The sequence below is a fragment of the Euprymna scolopes genome, chromosome 42 (assembly GCF_053919585.1).
Source record: "Euprymna scolopes isolate OS-2025 chromosome 42, ASM5391958v1, whole genome shotgun sequence".
NCBI classification, from domain to species: domain Eukaryota; kingdom Metazoa; phylum Mollusca; class Cephalopoda; order Sepiida; family Sepiolidae; genus Euprymna; species Euprymna scolopes.
This window is the reverse complement of record NC_136523.1, coordinates 59,746,259-59,765,072: the sequence shown is the minus strand read 5'-3', so window position 1 is coordinate 59,765,072 and position 18,814 is coordinate 59,746,259.

Below are 18,814 nucleotides of genomic sequence, written 5' to 3'. Positions count from 1 at the left end.
CTTAAAGGTCGGTAGTACTTGGTGACCAGTAGTGTGAGATGTCGGAAATTTTTCTGTCTCTATCTGTCCTTGTGGCTATGTCACTAGTAAGGGTGCTGGAGGTAAACGTTTGTCTGGGCTGACGTTATCCGCCTGATAGTCAGGGACCCGAACCTTGGATTAACCACTAAGGAGGCTGTCCTATCAGCAGGCGCAAAGTACTGGGACTGCTGTATTGCCATTTGGTGAGTGGATCTGGAACATGCAGTAGTCTCTGGTGGGGCCTCTCGATGCCATACTAGTGGGTAATTGTTACGGATTTACCTTTTCGTGTGCTACAAAAAATAAATTTCCTGTCTTTTTCTCTCTTACTTTTCCTCTCTGTACTGCTCTAACCAAGTATGCCGACCTATTCCACAAATCCTTAAACCTCAACATGAAATATATCCAGAATAAAAACTCGATTAAACCTAGAACCCCATCTTCCAGCGTAGACCCCTACTACCAGGTCTCCTTCTCCAATATCAGGGGTCTACGTTCCAACCTTCCAGAGGTTGAATCCCAATTACAGGAGACGAAACCGGGCATATTCTTTCTAAGTGAAACTGGAATAGGGCCGTCCACTTCCCTAGATGAGTTCATAATTAACGGATACTCAAATTTAACAGCTAAATCTGACCCCCAAGATCGCCATGGGCATGGAATATGTGCCTACATTAAGGATGGCTTCCCGTGTGGCAGGGATATCTCTAGAGAAGATCCTAATTTACCCTATATGTGCTTCAGGGTTGCACTTGCTAACATCACTGCATTTATATTTCCCCTCTATAGGCCCCACAACAGCGGAGTTACTATCTTTAAGAGCATATCTGAGAAAATAGACCACATACTGTCTTCACATCCCTCGGCTAACATCCACATATGTGGTGACTTCAACGTCCATAACGTGGAATGGCTGACCCATTCAAATAAGACAGACGATGAGGGGAGGTTTTGTCATGATTTTGCCATTGCTTATGATCTCACTCAGATTGTTCGCGAACCCACCCGTGTGCCCGATACACCCGGTCAATATGCAAGCCTCTTAGACCTTTTTCTCTCAACTTCCCCTGAGCTATGTTCATATTCTGTTCATTCTCTTCTAGGATCCTCCGACCACTCCGTCGTATCAGTTAAGATAAAAACGAAATGTAATAAGTCCCCAGACGTACCCCTCCACCGTACTGTATACCGATACTCTATGGCCGACTGGGATAGCTTTCGTACATTCATATCTGATTTACCTCTGCACTCCATGTTTAAAAAGGATGTGTCCTCTATAGTATCAGAGTTGACCGAATGGTTAATTGCAGGCATAGACCAATTCATACCATCTAAAAAATTCCAACAAAAACCTAACAGCCAGCCATGGTTCTCCCCAGAATGTGTATCTGCTATCGCGCACAGAAATAACTTTTTCCATAGCTACCAACGTAATAGATGCACTGAGAATAAAGCTGCTTTTAGGTCTGCCAGCAACCACTGCAAAAGAGTAATAAAAATTGCAAGAGAGCTATATGCCCAGTCTCTTAAATCCAAGGTAGCTGATCAGCGGCTTGGATCCCACCAGTTTTGGCAAATAACAAATAGGATCCTGAACAGAAGTGTGCGTTCTATCCCAACCATTATCAATGGACCAGAGGTCATCTCGTCAGCGTCAGACAAGGCCAAACAATTTGCAAAGAACTTTGCAGCTAATTCTACCCTATGCGACGAAGGCCATCAACTCCCCATATTTCCTCTTATAACACAGAACAAGCTAGGTAACATACAAATATCCGTGCATGAGGTCGCCAAGCTAATAAAGAACCTAGATTCCAGTAAAGCAACTGGCCCTGATGACATCCCAATTATAGTGTTAAAAAAGCTTCAACCAGAACTTGCTCCCATACTTACGAAACTATTTAAGCGCTGCCTCAAGGAAAAGTGCTTTCCGACTCCCTGGAAGACCTCATCAGTTTGCCCTGTATTTAAGAATTCAGGTGATAAGTCATCTCCCTCTCAATACAGACCAATAAGTCTCCTGTGTGTTATGAGTAAGTTGCTGGAATCCATATTAAATAGGAATAACCTTCTTAGTGACACACAATATGGTTTCCGCTCTGCAAGATCTACCAAAGATGTGCTGACTGTTATATCCCACAGCATTAGTGAATCTCTTGACAAAGGCTTCCTTTCTAGGGCAATTGCTCTCGACATATCAAAGGCCTTCGACAAGGTATGGCATAAGGGTCTACTTCACAAGATTTCCAGCTACGGTATAACTGGAAATGTTTTCTCAATCATTAAATCATTTCTCTCTGATAGACTCATAAGAGTAGTGGTAGATGGACAAAAATCGGAGGCCTGCAATATAAATGCTGGAGTCCCTCAGGGGTCAATCCTGGGCCCAACTCTCTTCCTGATCTACATCAATAACCTCCCTAAACACATACTTAAATCATTCGTTGACATCTATGCTGATGACACGATCATCTACGGCAACACATCAAAGGCTGTAAATGACAAAGTTCTCTCTGATTCTCTCTCCTCTGATCTAGAGCGCGTGGTTCAGTGGGGGAAGATGTTGCTGGTTACCTTTAATGCATACAAAACCAAGCTTCTGTCTTTACATCATCAACGCTCTGATCCCCATCTGGCATCAATTGTGATGGATGGCTCTCGTCTGGGTGAGGCCCCATGTTTTGACAAGCTTCTGGGTTTGACCTTTACTCCTGATCTCAAATGGAACACGTACATCAAGTCTGTTGCCAAGGCCGCTGGAAAGATGGTGGGATCCTTCTACCGCTCCAGAAGATATCTCACTACGGATGCAATTTTCTATCTATATAAAAGCCAAGTACGTCCAAGGATAGAATACTGTTGCCATATCTGGGCAGGAGCTGCTAAAAACAGCCTATCCTGCCTTGACAGAGTACAAAATAGACTTCGTGGCTTAGTGGGGGATGCCCTTTTCTCTACCCTGCAACCTCTCTCCCACAGAAGAGACGTTGCGAGCCTGTCCTTGTTTTATCGTTATTTTCATGGCAGATGCTCGTCTGAACTCCAATCTCTGGTCCCCCCTCGCCAATCTTTCACGAAAAACACCCGTCTAGCTGAATCCACTGTGAAAAATTTCCCCCACTCTATATCTGTGCCTTAATCAAAACGCAGATTCCATGAACAAAGCTTCTTTCTTAGAACTGCACGCCTGTGGAACTCTGTTCCGTCTGCCTGCTTCCCTCCGGACTACAACTTGGATGTCTTCAAGCCCAATGTTAACAAATTCCTAATGAACCGCCCCTTTAAGTAAACATTTCAGCAAATCTCCTCACTAACGTAATGTACTTGCAATAACCCTTATCCCTGAGTGGCTTCCGGGCCTTGATAAGTGGTGATCACTGTGTAAAAAAAAAAATTTAACTTAAGAAATCAATGAATATTATTAGTAACACATATTAAGGGGACATAGGTAATTAGTGGTAACGTTGTATGGTAATTTGTTTGACATTTTTTTAAAATAGAGATACGAAAATAGATGAATATATAAATATGTTCAACACTTTACAAGGATGAGATATATGTAACATATTTTCGCTTGTTTTCTTTTCTTTATGAGGGAAATAGGTTTCATAATGTTTTATTGTAAAAGCGTTTTTATTCAATAAGTCTGATGTAAGTCTGTTCTTTAGTTCCTTCAGCTATAATCGAAACCGAAACCAAAACTTATTAGGAATTCTGAGCAGAATTATTTATTACAAGAAATAGAAGTACATAACAATTAAACGACACGGATGTAAGAGTGGCACAGAAAATAACACACACGCTACCGTAATTACGAGGGGCGTGCAATAAGTAATGTCCCTCACCGACTTCAAGTTGTCTGATCTTGCTGAAATGTTGCATGTGCAATGATTTATATCTCTACGGGTTATGCGGCAAATTACAGCTCTGAACTAATTGTGTTTTTGTTTTACAGGTGTTTGAACCGAGTCAGGTGTGAAATAAAGCCCGTTGAATGTCGAGCAGTGATTCGGTGTTTGTATTTGAAAGGACGCACACTACAGGAGACTTTTGATGAAATGAAAGAAACTCATGGTGATAATGCCGCAGCATATGACCTTGTAAAACGCTGGCATCGTGAATTCAAACATGACCGGAAGTCTGTGGAAACAGCTCCCAGACCTGGTCGGCCCCCCTTCTGCCATTGATGAGGCATCTGTCCGTCAAGTTGAGGCTGCCATTTTGGAAGATCGGCGCATTACTATTCGCCAAATAGCCCAACATGTCAAGATTAGTACAGTGTCTGTGGAAACTATCATTCATGACCATTTGCATATGCATAAGGTGTCTGCCAGATGGATTCCCAGGTTGCTCATACCATTCCAGAAGCGTCAAGAACGCGTCAAGTGCTCCAGGATGAATTTGGAGATGTGTCAAGAAGATGAGAAACGTGGGTCCATCACTATGATCCAGAGACCAAAGCCCAGTCAATATAGTGGAAGCACTTGGACTCACCACCTATAAAGAAGGCAAGAATGTAGCCCCCTTGCTGGCACGGTCATGTTCACAGTTCTCTGAGACCAGGACCGAGTAGTGATGCCATATTTCCTGGCAAAGGGTACCACAATTACAGGAGCTTATTATGCTTCACTTTTGAGGAAATTAAGGGAAGCTATCAAAATCAAGAGGCGGGGCAAGATCAGCAAAGTTACCCTCTTCCTGCAGGACAACTCGCATGTCGCCAAATCAGAAGCACGGGCGTGTGGTTATGAAATCCTCCCTAATCCTCCATACTCTTCTGACCTTGCACTCTCTGACTTTCATCTTTTCCCAGCCATGAAGTTGTTTTTGAAAGGAAAGCGTTTCCCAGATGATGCAGCCTTGATTTCTGAAGAAACGTCGTGGTTGGAGGACCAACCTGGGGTGTTCTACAAAAACGGTGTCCAGAGCTGCATCAAACGATGGGAGAAATGCATAACTCTGTGGTTCCTATGTAGAGAAAGACTTATAACTGTGTCAAGTTTCGTTGGTCTACTGCTATGGGAAGTGGGCCAGGGGCATTATTTATTGCACGTTCCTCGTATGTATACATATATATATATACATATATATATATATATATATATACACTTGATTTAGTATGCTAATACCCTTTTCTTCTATATAAACAAATACAAAAGCTTTCTTTTCATTTATCCTTAGCAGAGTTTTGAAATATCGTATATATAGTAGACAGCAAATACTAACAAGCGACGTTTGGTCGTCTTTATTTGCATATTTATTAATAAACAGAATACTATTATAATTTTGCACTGCAGTACTTTTATTAGTTGTGATACGTCTGATGTCGATGTGATGCTGACAATAAACACCACAAAAGGCTAATGAAATAAATGTTCCGAAGCTCAAAAATACTATTCAAAGTAAATAAGAAAAAAAGAAGGTAACTAGAAGTTGTTGAAAAATTCCGTATACAACAATCATGTATCCTTTGTCAATCATCACTAATGGAATGTGAGGGCTACAAGACAAAAAACGGAAGTGGTGCATGCAGACAGAACCGTATTAAAACTTCAAATACGTATATTTAGTATTAATGAAATTTCACTCATATGCATAAGACGCCGAGAGATGTTCCAGGATTTAAGCTTCTTCCGGCAATATTACAAGGCGAAACAGGGAAAGCAATTAAAACGTTCATAGTCGCTATTATAATTTTATCCCTAGTAACGTCGGGTGTTTTTCCTCATAACTTTCAATGATTAACAATTATAACTGGCTGACATAACAAGAACAATCAAGTCTATAGATTAATGGAAGTTCCCGTTAGAATTCCTTTTCCCGTCTCCCGAGTTCCAAATAAAGATTCCAAGTTCCAAAATATGTCCCTGAAGAAGGCCATAAGTTACATCGGTCGAAACGTTGTGAAAATAATAACCAAAATGCGAATAATAGAAAAAATCGAATTATACAAGACTTTACATAATAAAACTCATTCGAAAAGTCTTTCCCAGTGATTATATAAAAAGATATGCAGCGTACTTTGTCACCTTCAGTCAATTCGATATGCCAGACGTGTTTAGACACGTTTGTTTTACGTTGAGTCTGAGTTTAATTTGTTGCTTTTCGACATGTAACTTTACTCATGCATATGTAATTTTTGATGGATTACTGCTAAAAAAAAGTAACGCATGAGTTATCTCCCGCTGCTGTCACTCTTGCTTGAATAATGTAAACAAGTACGAATTGCCAGTGCACGCCCACTGTAATAAATAACAACATAAAAATGCTTTGCATACAGGTTCGCACAAGTATTATAAATAAATACAATAACTCCGAGAATTTAATTTGTTTTCTTTCACAGTAGTCTAGTCCGTACTTGTCAACAGTGCTCAATACATAGGTAGAGCTAGGTAATAAGTTATAAAAATATATATACCAATCAAGCTTAATTGGCATATATATTTTCATAACTTACCACACACTTAACACACACACACACACACACACACATATATATATATATATATATATATATATATATATATATATATATATATATATACATGAACACAATTTAAGACTGTAAATTGCACTTTGCAAGGATTTATTGTTCGACAGCATACTTAACTAAGAAATATTAAGATTTCCTTAATCCTCTGAGTTTAAAAGAAATGCGTTCTTCGCGTCAGAAGAAAGACATTAGCAAACGAATATTATATCGAAACTATGACTTTGTTGCTACTAGCATGAATTGAAACAGCATTATATGAAAACTAGTAATCTTTGCAAAAAAGTGCAAAAAGTTCATAAAATGAGGAAAATAATGAAAAATGAAAATGTAAATTGAAAATTAAAGATTAAAAATGCAGATGAAAGCGTATGAAGTTGTTAGGTATTTCCAAGGCGAAATGATCATAAGAGTCAATCTTCTCAGAAGACGAAATCGGTTTATTATGTTGACAAATAACTCCAAGAAATTTGCATAATCCAAATCTGTAAAAAGATCCCGTTTGTCAAGCAGTTGAGAAAAAAAGATTATTTTAAATCGTTAAAAATTTAGTGATAGCGCAACCGGCGTAACAAATGCTTTCATAGTCATTTAAACATTTAGTAATGACTGAAAACTAGATGTCAAAAATACAACGGAAATAAAATATAAAACGATTGTGTCATCGTAACTAAACCATATTTTCTTTGAAATAATTAGAGTAAGCGTCAAAATGCGCAATTTGATCAGATGTTTAGGCGTAACGGATCTGAACTAGAGAGCATTTGTGCTTCCTGAATTTCCATTGTCAGGATAATTATTTTCGAAAGATAATGGGGCGAATAAATTGTTTTAGTATAAAAAACAAATAAATATAAATAATCATGTGAACATTTTGAAATTCAAACTAGAGATTTCCCTCCCACTGTGATAAAAGCACAGCCTTCGTAATATGTCATGGAGGCCTGTGAGCTGACAAATGGCGTCATCGCTGAAGTCCTAGCAAGCAGGGTTTGTCGAATAATCAGAGTGCTGTAATCATAAAAAATACAAATAGCATTAGAAAACTTTAAAATTGCATTATAAAGGATAATATTAATAATAATAATAAAAAAAATATCAACAATTAAATTCTTATAGACTGCAATATGGCTGGGCCGATTTTTATGAAATTTCGCAGCGTCGGGACACACAACGCCGAGTCAAACATAAAATCGATTGCGTTGTTACGGTAACCGAACTATGTAGTGATAATCTGAAAGTTTCATCCTGTTGCAGATATAAACAATGTGAGCCTCTAAGAAAGAAACCCTTGCATCCTCTGATCTCGAGCGCGTGGTTCAGTGGGGAAAGATGTGGCTGGTTACCTTTAATCCATCCAAAAACTCCTATCCTTACATCATCAACGCTCTGATCCCCATCTGGCATCAATTGTGATGGATGGCTCTAGTCTGGGTGAGGCCCCGTGTTTTGACAAGCTTCTGGGTTTGACCTTTACTCCTGATCTCAAATGGAACACGTACATCAAGTCTGTTGCCAAGGTCGCTGGAAAGATGGTGGGATCCTTCTACCGCTCCAGAAGATATCTCACTACTGATGCAATTTTCTATCTATATAAAAGCCAAGTACGTCCAAGGATGGAATACTGCTGCCATATCTGGGCAGGGGCTGCTAAAAACAGCCTATCCTGCCTTGACAGAGTACAAAATAGACTTCGTGGCTTAGTGGGGGATGCCCTTTTCTCTACCCTGCAACCTCTCTCCCACAGAAGAGACGTTGCGAGCCTATCCTTGTTTTATCGTTATTTCCATGGCAGGTGCTCGTCTGAACTCCAATCTCTGGTCCCCCCTCGCCAATCTTTCACGAAAAACACCCGTCTAGCTGAATCCACTGTGAAAAATTTCCCCCACTCTATATCTGTGCCTAAATCAAAACGCGAATTCCATGAACAAAGCTTCTTTCTTAGAACTGCACGCCTGTGGAACTCTGTTCCGTCTGTTTGCTTCCCACCGGACTACAACTTGGATGTGTTCAAGTCCAACGTTAACAAATTCCTACTGAACCGCCCCCTTAAGTAAACACTTCATCAAATCTCCACACTAACGTAATGTACTTGCAATAACCCTTATCCCTGACTTGCTTCCGGGCCTTGATAAGTGGTGATCACTGTGTAAAAAAAAAGTCAAAAGCGGAGATTCTTCATTGAATAATAGGCAAATATGCATTAAGAAGGCTGTTGACTATGTAGAAAAATACATTCTGCTGCAGCAGAGGTCGCTCCTTTAATGCTATCACTCGCGTCTTGGTAATACCTCAACTTACTTTTTAGTTAAAAAATAGGATGCCTTACTTTTGGAACGGCGCTTGTATGACAAAGCGCGCCCCGGACGCCCATGCACAGCCACCGTCTATTGCTGGCAAAATATGTCGAATAGAAATTCTTGAGCACAAAAGCTTGTTTTATTTCACCACATCCATCTTCGTAACTCTTCAACTCTTTGAGTTAAAATAAATAGACATTGTGTGAATATCTATTACTCATAGAGAGTAGGTATCCATTTAAAGTTCGAAGTATACTATTAATTCTATTAATTATAAAATTGATCGATTCGGTAGAAATAATGTAGTGCCCATTCTTCTGTCATGAGACCATTCTGCAACACTTGTTTTTATCGTTGTTTGAAAGAGATTTAATAGTATCTTTTCTTCTGGGGGTTGCTGTGTAGCATATGTTTATATTAATACTAACAGGCCGCCCGGCGTTGCTCGGGGTTGCCCGGTCGCACAATACACATTAATATTATATTTTAATTCATACAGAAGCTGACAGGTGCATGCAAGTATAATGTTTTCTAAACAGTTCATTTTTTGTAAGCAAATAAAATACTCAAGATGGAATCCGAATCAGAACCTAAAAACAATGAGCCAAGTGCGATGACCATTAGGCCAGGTTGACACGTTCTTTTAAAAAGTGATTTCAAACCTATTCGTTATTAACAAAAGGAAACTGCCACGTGAACGATTCACGCATACGCATTCGTGAAACAAACAGATATAAATCCGATGACCCTTCAAGTACAGGGTGGAACGATAAAAGTGTCGCTCTTTAGAAAACACCACTACAGCTTGATTTTAAAACGTTTTATTGAAACAAGCAATTCAAGTAACTTGATTACGTAGTAGAGCTGACATCTATTCAATGTAGACGCCTACAACTTCAATCATCCCCTCGATACGGGTCTGGTACTGGGAGCATGCTTTTTCAACAAGCGCCGACGGGAGCTCGGCGGATAGCGTGGATCATGCTGGCTTTGTGTGTTGTGGGAAGTTATGTTGTCAGATCCTGGGTGTAGGGGCAGGACATGGCGCCGGCCCACAGGTCCAAAGAGGCCTAGGCTTGACTTCCGAAGGAGTGCTATCATTTTATATTCTTATTTTACTGCCCCCTCCCCCGACTTAAACCCGCTGGACTACTTCGTTTGATAATACTTCGAGAACATCACCAATATGACCTCCCACAACAGCAAAACAAGCCTTATCGACGTAATCCGTCGAGTATTCTCCTAGCTCTCGCCGGCGTTTGTGTAAAAGACATGCTCCAAATTCCGGACCCGGATCGAGGATTGTGGTTGTGGTCGAAGGTGGCTAAATTGAATAGATGTCAACTCGAGTACATAATCAAGTTACCTGAGTTGTTTCAAGAAAAGGTTAAAAATAAAGCTGTAGTGTTGTTTTCTTTAGGGCGTCAATTTTATCGTTCCAGCCTATAAATATAATTATATGTAAACACCCATAACAATTTTGGCGTATTCTTAATTTGCAAAGTTATCCCATAAACAACTTCTATTAAGCATTAATATGCATTTTTTAATTTGTATTATTTCACTTCAGTTTTCAGAAACCAAGGAGTTCCATTCCTGGAGTTAACATTTAATTTCTCTATGAGATACGTAGATATCCGAATATTCCATTAAAGTTCTCCCTCAACAATTCCAACACTAAGTTAGTAAAGAAACTAAGAACATAATTTTCCATTCTACAACTGACAATTTAAAGATGTTGTAGTATAGTCTTATCGGATTCCAAAGCAACAATTCATCTGGTCTGATCAGGTATCCAGGTTTGTGCTGTTATTTGAGCTAAAACCATTTGTAGATATATGGGTCGCGAATATTCTGTGATTTTTTAATCAGGGTTTATTTGTAGGCAAAATATCATCATCCTCGGTTGTCCTGACATCCCTTCATACAGAGAGACCTTAGATAGCACAGGATAGTGTCAAGTAGGCATTCAAATTCTCTCCAATACACACACACACACAGATATATATATATATATATATATATATATATATATATATATATATATATATATATATATATATATATATATCAATTATCTCAACTTACCAAGCCCTAAAAGTTGTTTAGGATTAAAGAATGGCACTTCCAGCAAGATGGATCACTTCTCCACTATTATCATAACGTAAAAGCATATCTTCATAGTCACCTGCGAAACAGATTGTTGAGGACGAAGAGGAAATATCGAGTACTGTCCACGCTCACCGGATTTGAGGACCCCCCCCTGGATTTTTCTCTTTTTTGGGAGCCATGTGAGGGGCATGTAAAACACAGGATTCACACCAAAAAACGAGCTACAATGACGGACAACCATTGAAAGAAGATGTGTCAATATACCTATTAAACTGATTAGGAAGGTTTTCGAGTCGACCAGTGAGGGCTGTCAGGTATTCATGGACCACAATGACCAATAATTTGAGCGCTTTCGATAATTAGCTGGTTTCTATATTTGTTCACAATATTTTGATATATGAAACATTTTTTTTATAATAAATGTTGGTTTTATGGTCATTTAAAGAGTGTATACATTTTATTGGGATACCCTGAATATATATATATATATATATATATATATGTGTGTGTGTGTGTGTGTGTGTGTGTATATATATATATATAATGTATGTATATGTGTGTATGTGTGTGTGTGTAGTAATACGGTCTTGTACGCCAAAAACTACACAAAATGCTCACTAATCTATATAATTATAAAACTCAAATGATCTTGTAACGATGTATGTAACCAACTTTCCGGTTTAGGATATCCGGTTGAGCATGCGCGCATGGCCTGCACACTGAACTATTAACGTTATTATTTCGAAATTATTATTTAACATGGGAAGAGTGGGGTTTAAAATAACTTAAACGTAATACAGAAATGAACGATGTAAAAAAAGAACAAAAACAGACAGTATTAACAATTGTTTATTTGGATAATTTAAACGCGAAAAAAACAAAAAAAACAAAAGAACAATTGGGACGCTGAAATATTAACGTTATTATTTCGAAATTATTATTTAACATGGAATGAGTGGGGTTTAAAATAACTTAAACGTAATACAGAAATGAACGATGTAAAATAAAAAAAACAGACAGTATTAACAATTGTTTATTTGGATAATTTAAACGCGAAAAAAAAAACAAAAAAAAACAACAAAAGAACAATTGGGACGCAGAAATATGAACGTTATTATTTCGAAATTATTATTTAACATGGGAAGAGTGGGGTTTAAAATAACTTAAACGTAATACAGAAATGAACGATGTAAAAAAGAACAAAAACAGACAGTATTAACAATTGTTTATTTGGATAATTTAAACGCGAAAAAAACAACAAAAAAAACAATTGGGACGCTGAAATATTAACGTTATTATTTCGAAATTATTATTTAACATGGGATGAGTGGGGTTTAAAATAACTTAAACGTAATACGATAATGAACGATGTAAAATAAAAAAAAACCAGACAGTATTAACAATTGTTTATTTGGATAATTTAAACGCGGAAAAAAAAACAAAAAAAAAACAACAAAAGAACAATTGGGACGCAGAAATATGAACGTTATTTATTCGAAATTATTATTTAACATGGGAAGAGTGAGGTTTAAAATAAACAAAAAAAACAACAAAAGGACACTTGGGACGCTGAAATATTTACGTTATTATTTCGAAATTATTATTTAACATGGGAAGAGTGAGGTTTAAAATAACTTAAACGTAATAAGAAATGAACGATGTAAAATAAAAAGCAGATATATCAAAATTTGAATTTAACTATCATAAGTATTATGGTATCTATTCAGTGCACATTTATCTAAAAAGTATTACCAAACACTTATAATTCAGTAACTGTCATTTATTTTTTCAAAAATAATCAATTATAATAAACAGAACGACTCATAGAAATATATCTATATTCTTTTTCCATTTTAATATACTTCTATAGAAATGTTTCTGTTATGTCAAAAAAAAACCTATTTTCTTTACGTCACAAGTGTCACGCTCATACATGAATTCTATAGCTAATATAACATACTTACCCACCGGGTGACGGGTAGTCTAGTTAGATATTATTTTCAGCATGATTTACGAGAATATGAAGGGGGGGGGAAGATCCGAGTAAAAGGAAGAAATCTAAGGAAAGAATATAGAAAGATGAATAAAGAGGTGGATAGGATGAGAAGCTTTATAAGAAAGAAAGTTATACACACTTTTATAAACATTTTTTTGTTCTCTCGATTTCAGGAAATAGCTGGGTGACCTTGCTTGATAGAAGAAAAAAGATATTCTCACGTACTTGTTGCCACCTAATTCTCTACAAACAAGCAAATCTAAACAAATAGACGGACATGTTTTATTTAGTCTTTCCGTTAAATATTCTTCTTGGCCATTCTTTCTCTTTCTTTTTCTCCTTTGTTTCGTCCTTCTAAATTACAATATACAAACAAACCGAGATAAATATCTGTCTCCCTGGTAAAGGTCATACAGTGCACATTCCTATGGAAGGAATGGCAAAACCTTCTTTTATCTGTACTATTTCAGAGTACGTGCATCATTTTTTGTCTTTTCTATGCAGTTCTACTCAGTTCCCAATTCTCAGAAATCCAGGGGACCCTTCCTGCGGTTAGAAGCCGATTTAATTTGAGATACACATATTTTTTTTTTTATTTTTTACTTGGGCCGAAACTGTTTATCAGGGCCCGGATATCGTCCGAAGATAACGGGTGAGTGTCAGGTAACCGGTGAGATTATCGGTAATAGTTAAACTTACGTAGCGTTTATATTTAATTACTAGCAGTTCATCCCAGCTTTGCTCGGGGCTTTGCACTGTTCATAACTTTAAGTGACGTGAAGCAGGAAGCTGCGAAGCTGACGTGGCGAATAAATAGTAATTATATATTACTTTAGAGAAAGAGAGAAACAGAGAGTGAGTGAAAAAGACAGAGACATCAAGAGATAGATAGATAGATAGATAGATAGAGATAGGAAGATATATACATATATATATATATATATATATATATATATATATATATATATAGATAGATAGATAGACAGATAGATAAATAGATAGATAGATAGATAGAGATGGACAGAGAGAGGGAGAGAGAGGGTGCAATTTAGTTTTGATAGATACTGATCTTTCCTTTCATAAAACAGGGGATCTGGTGTTTTTCATGCGTATACACACATTCCATAAAGAATAACACCAGATTTGAATCAGGGCGTTTCTTTATTAATAATGTTTATTAAAACTGCTATGGCAGATGAAGCAATAAAGGTAAAAAAGAGTAGAAGAAAAAGATCATAACGACAAAGAGATGAGAATGTCGATGAACCTCACCACTACAACTACCTAATTTCGATTAATCGATTCTGTTGACGAAGTAGACGAATCGTAGAGATTGATGAGGACAACTACACTAACGTTAGTTTTAAATCTGCATTTTCGTTCAATCTTTAATTTTTAATATGTTTTGATTGATTATAAAAACACTTTATTGATAACATATCTTATTATTTTGTACCGGACTTATATTACATGACAGAAAAGATCAAATGACATTCGAATGCATACTTTTATATTTATTAGTATAGGGTGACCTCATGAAATGCCATTTACATAATCTCTCACCCTTTCTTCTTCTTCTTTTTCTTCTTCTTCTTCTTCTTCTTCTTCTACATATATATATATATATATATATATATATAGTCCTCCACATACAGTACTATTTCGTTGTTTCACAGCTCATCAGTGCGGCTAGACAGGCAACTGCCTCACACACACACACACACACACACACACATATATATATATATATATATATATATATATATATATATATATATATATATATATATACTTGCTTTTTCCTGAATACCGGCCATCCTCTCCCCTTAAATTATTTTTTTATTTCCTAATTTATTTTTTATTCTTTATTTATTTAATTTTTTTTTATTTATCATTTATTTTTTATTTATTTATTAATTTATTTTTTTCATTTAGTGTCTTTTAACAACTCTTGCTGACATTTTCTTAAGTAATAACCTGTACATTTCAGTTGACCTATATTTTTTGTCCTATATTTTTTCGCGCCTTTTAACACTTTTGTCTGGGTCATCTTGACATATGCTTTCCTATTTTATATTTATTTAATTCTATCACCATTTAATTTTTTTCCTCTTCTTCTTTCCTGATCTTTCTTATTTACCTTATGTCTCGGCATGTGAAAAGCATATCTTATTTTTCTTTTATTAGTATTATTGGAATTATTCCGCTTTTCATTGTACATATTTGTGAATTATTCCATGGATTTCGGTTTTGGATTATTTTGGACCATCTTCCAATTACGTGATTTTCTTGGATTTTACTTGTTCAAATGGAAATTCAATTAACTTTCTTGGAGTTATATTTTTGGATTTTAACGTCATTGGATTATTTACCTTTCACCAGACTATCCATTCACGTTTAATCACCTTTTTCTTCACTATATTCCTTCTGCTTCACTTTTTGTTATCAAGTAAGATCTTTGACTTAGTTGCACTTTCATTAAATACTTTTGCATGCAAAATCCGATTCTGCATTTTGCTAATTCCTACCCTCTGATTAGAAGGAAATATATATTCGAAACTCCGCGGATTAAGGACTATCCACTTATCAAGTGTTTCCTTTTCAGATTAAATATGTTTTTAACTCTTTTTCAAAGTGTTTTAACATGTTTTAATATCTGTTTGCTCTTATATATATATATATATATATATATATATATATATATATATATATATATATATATGTGTGTGTGTGTGTGTGTGTGTGTGTGTGTGTTGTGTATTTAGCGGTATGTTTTCATTTAGACAGGCATTGTAAAACAGCACAGAGTATATTAATTTATTTTATTGCGGAATATTTATCCCCGTCTTTTAGTCGTTGTTGTTTCACGACGTTTCGCCAACTATTCCTCTGGCCTTCTGCAGGTGATAACCATGACGGGATAGGAACTCCGAATCTCCTAACTGCATCTTCACCAATTACTACCTTCCTGGCGAAGGCCAGAAGAATAGTTGGCCGAAACGTCATGAAACAACAACAACAACAACAATAACAACAACAACTAAGAAAGACGAGGAAAATATTCCGCAATAAATTAATAAATAATACTCATCTCAATAATAAATTCCAATTAAAATGATATATATATATATATATATATATATATATATATATATATATAGCACAGAGAGTGGTTGCGTAATCGTTTTCTAATTTCTCCATTGTTCGTATGATCGTTCTAATATCTTAGTCAACTTCGTGTAAGAAAATGTCATAATCGTGTTTGTCCAATTGTTTTTACTGGAAGCACTGTGCATAAAGTTTAACTGCCAAACATTAACAAATGTAAATTTTAAAAAAACTAATAACACATAATGTGCTTGGGTACGTAACAATCCAATATATATATATATATATATATATATATATATATATATATATATATATATATATATATATATTAAATCACCCTTCCAAACAATTTTAGCAACGCCAACCCGCCATATCAGACCATTGCTCCTGAGCTATCAGTTTTGGTCAATATAGAGGAAACCCTTCATACCAATTGTCACTATCCAGTTCCTCTCGGGGGAACTGATCACACCTCCCTTCACTCTCCACATTAAAAAACGGCCTTGTGACTAATTTGTTCAGTGGGGAAGCAATTAATAACTAAATAATTAGAAAAACGGGGGTTTAATATGAATATCAATACACGCATATTTTTTTTTTAATTATAGGAGTATAGATAGATATATCAATCCATCCCCCCTCTCTCTCTCTCTCTCTCTTTCGGATTTCTATTTTTCATTTCTTCTACCGAATAAGATTATGGAAACAAACCATGTCCCATAAAACCTGTCCTTGTTAACCAGATCACCTAGTGCAAATTCTTTCGCTACTTTCCTCATTATTTTTTTTGGAATCGTAACTAACTCGCGTTTTCCTGATACTCTTTTTACTATTGAAACTATTTTAACTATTAACACAATTGTTTTTTCTAATGTTTAAACGGATTTTGGAATTTAACTCCAATTATTTAGGCATCGTTTGATCGTATTTTTATAACTTTAATTTATTAACTTATTAGTTACAACACATGATTATAATAGTATAACTATTATTTTATTTATTTAATCCCAAACAACACATATTGCCATCATGCGTCATTGGCTATTATTCAAGAGATCAAACTTCTGGCGGACCACTTCTGTACACATATCTAAAAAAATATAAAAATGAGTGACGCTCTTCCAATATCTGCACAACCGAATAGATTCTATTTTAATACGTGATTCACTGAATTGTTTACATGTCAATAAGTATAAAAAACACTAAGTTGTTGGGATGAATCCTGACCCCCAACTATCACTCTGAACCTTGTGGAAATATAAACAATTCGTTAGCTCACATACTATAATAGAAATCATTTAGTAGATGAAATTTCAAATTGTTTTTTTTTATTTATCATTCAAATGTATTTATTCAAATCCAGAGGAAAACGTTGCATAAAATATGGCCTTACTGTTCTAATTAAACGTTGATCTTAAAGAACTTTATTTACAAATTTGTTTATTTATATAAAATAGTACCTTCCTACCAGGATCTGTGTAATTATTATTCGTTTAAGTAGCTTATAAGATACTTCTAACCATAATATTAAACGTATTTGACTGTAAATAACCCAAGAGATCAAAATTTTGGAGTAAAAACCATTGGAAGAGCACCGAATGGATCGTTTATTGCAATGACAGTGTTATATTCCACATTAAACAGATCTTTTAATATAAAAATAAATAAAACACTGCAGAAATTCTATGTGTCTCTGTTCTTAATAATATTGTTAAGCTCTTCAAAGATAGCCGGCTATAGAATTTTAGAGCAATTTTTCAAGTTTTATTTATTTTCCGACAGAAATACCTTACATCAACCTATTTATAAAATTGCCGTATGGCGATGCGATATTATTAAAAGATTATTGAGATTATAGTTTTATTATCCATGTCTGGATTTTAGATAAATATGTGCAAGTCATACGCCTTTTAATACAGTTAGCATTAAAACATCCTCATCACTATGTTTATTTGTTCTACTAGATAATGCTACACGTGTATATAAAACTAATATAAGTTTACATTTTTATATCTAACGATCTCAGTTTCTTTATGTCTATACTAGCGAACCTGTCTCCCGGTGTTGCCCTGGAAATTAAAATAATGCCAAGAAGAATCTGCTTGCAACCTTAAACTATTGAATTATTTGCTGAACAGAAGCCTCACGGAATCAAAATTTAAATGTAAAAACTATTAGTTTAAATACGTACCTTAAGTAAGTAGTAATAATTATCGAATGATAAATTCGTAATTTATATACAGAAACACGGATACACACCGTAAATATTATGAAACATTATTCATTATGCCTTACTAGATAGAGTTTGCATTTTTGAATAGTTCACTTCTAATTCACTTGACCGGTGTATCATAAAATACTCCTCCGTAAAAAAAATATTTTTTATCTGTAAGAGATAAAATACTATTTTTAAGATGAGTTTTTTTTCGATTTTCGATATCTATCGAGTGACTTTCTGTAAAAAAAAAAAAAAAAAAAAAAAAAACATATCCAAGATCCGATAGACATAAAAATTACCTTTGTATGAAATTTGCAAAAGATAGTTTCCGCCGTTTCAAAGCCTATAAGAAAGGAACTCTCATACACACACAAAGTAACTTTTAACGGTTTACAGACGAAAAAGTACAGAATCTCTTTTAATTAAAAACATATTTATTCATTCAAATTAAATTCAATACTACTATTCATAAACGAATATTCATTAGGAAAACTTGTTGTTTATGTTTCACGGCGAGGTAATACTTAGCACGTCTTCAAATGCTGGTTAAGTATTAGGTTTAGATG